Source organism: Tupaia chinensis, unplaced genomic scaffold (genome assembly GCF_000334495.1).
Source record: "Tupaia chinensis unplaced genomic scaffold, TupChi_1.0 Scaffold000057_1, whole genome shotgun sequence".
NCBI lineage: Eukaryota > Metazoa > Chordata > Mammalia > Scandentia > Tupaiidae > Tupaia > Tupaia belangeri.
The window spans coordinates 1-2,518 of record NW_006159515.1 but is presented as its reverse complement, the minus strand read 5'-3'; positions in this window follow the sequence as shown (position 1 = coordinate 2,518).

Below are 2,518 nucleotides of genomic sequence, written 5' to 3'. Positions count from 1 at the left end.
AGGATCCATATTATGTTCACATTTACATCTGCAGGAAGCCTGGTCTTTATTTTACTTACAGAGACAGGAAGAGCAGAAAGCTATATACAGGACTCTAAGTGGATACTGTCAGTAGAAAATGATGCATAACATACAGGTCATAAGTCTGATTCCAGCTGACTTATGACTTGAACTGGCTAACCCATTACAATGTACTATGATCAAATAAGCTAATGATAAATAAAATAAACAATGTATTATTTTTCAAGCTCCAGGTTGAAATGCTATAATACAGAGATAGTTTAAATAGAAACTTTGCATTTAACATTAAAAAATTGTGGTGATGATGATAATTTAACCCATAAATAATTGCTCGTTTTACACATGAAAATAATTGACTATCAGCAATTTTCTATAGCTTCATCTATAAGAGCAAGACAATTTAATGTCTTAATCAATAAGATGTCAGATGTCAAATTGCCTTAACAAAATCTTAGTCTCTGTGCTTCCTGGCTATGATATCTTCAGCAAATTACCAAAGCTCTCTATTCCTCAGTTTTGTGAACTATAAAATGTGGATAATAATCTTGCCTACTTCATATGACCTTTGTAAGGCTTCAAAGACTTACTAAGTATAAAAAATATATAAGATATATGGAATAGGACATGTTATTATTTTCATGCAAGGAAAACAGAATTGCATAAATATCTTACACTGATTGCTCACCAAAAACCTGTGAGAATATCGAGCTTTTTCAATAAGGTATTCAAGAGTTTACTAATTAATTTTCCAAAAGACTTTTTCTACATCTAACTAGTCTCTTTAATCCTTATCGTCTTAAAATCCCTGGATATAAATGTTCCTCCAATCCATTCTCTATTAAGTAATAACTCTATTCTTTGAAAAGGATGATTTTAATATATTTTTCCATATTACATAATTATGACTAAAAATTTGACCATAAACTTTTCTAATTTAAAATAGTCCAAGATAGTTAAATGGTATTTAGTTAGAATTGTGCTTTTGAATTTCTAAAAACTAAATTTGGATTGCTGTTTGATTGTTGCATGACATTTAATCACTAATACAGTGAAGACAAAATAATAAGGTACTGATAAAAGTTCAGTATTATAAGACTTTTAATGAAATATCACGTTTCTAAAATATAAGAACAATTTTACAAGGTCTAGAGTGTTTTGCATCTATGTTGGAATTATCAAATATCAATGGCTATTAGTTATATGCTAATGTAATTTTAAAATCAATGTTATTAAGAAAAAAGCAAATACATTTCTCAAAAGTACACAGTATTTTCTATGACAAAACATGCCTTTCAAGAATTTTAAGCAAAAGCAAAATATAAACATGGTTAAAAAAATAGAGTACCAACTCCTTAAAACCTCATTAAAATTCCAGAATGTTCTAAGAGACCTAAAATGTTATAGAGAAATAGGAATCATTTCTGTAAAAGTTAATTAGCAATATCAGAACATGAATAATCAATCACATGTGATTGTCAAAGATACTTGTGGATAACATGTACATTTCTTTTGTCAAAATTATATAAAATGGAAAAGTAAGTAAAAAGACAGGTAAAAAAATGTTTGTCCATACAGTCCCGTATCTATCTATCTGCCTATCTACCCAAACATTTATTCACTTTTTGTTGAAAAAAATTGCTAACAAGGTGGTTAAAGATGAGCATTTATGATATTTGCCTCAATTGAAATTGTTCTGTTCACAAAGATTGAAGTCTTGTTTTAAGATTATATTTTATTGAGATCGTCATGTACTCACGTCATTCCTTTGGTTAATAAATTTCTGTTGGTATCCCAAAGATACAGACTTTGATTGCTTGAATCTTCTTTCTTCAGAGCTTATACCTCAATATCAATACTAATAATAAATATTAAACTCCACAAATGGGTCCTGCTAGTCAGCCCCCCCAATAGACCCCAATCACTTTAATCTTATCCATTGTCAAATCAAAGAGAAAAAATAAAAACAGTGAAAAAGAGTACACTTAAATAAAAATACATAAACAATAAACATCAAATTCTTTTTTTGTTTCCTAGTATATTTTCTGAAACCACTAAGTAATATTGTATACCAAGTCCATAACAATGTCTGACGACTGAGCATGACACTTGGAATTTACTAAGGGATGGCTCCGCTTAGATCTCCACTGTTTCAGTCCCATGATTCATAGCACCCACACAGTGTCCTATAGCTAGTACAGGCTCAGTGCCTCTTATCTAGCAAAACTGAGCGTAACAGCTGACATCCAATTCATAGGTGTTCATTATCACTTATTTCCTTTGATTTCATGTCATTGCCTCTGGTCTAGAATCTATTATTTTCTAGCTATTATATTTTATTATTGATAAATACATTTTTATTTTGGAATGATTTTAGATTTACAGGAAAGTTACAAACAGTACAAAGAGTGTATATATACTCTTCACCCAACCTACCCCAATGTCAGCATCTTACATAACGATGGCTCATTCATCCAAAGCAAGACACTGATGGTGCATC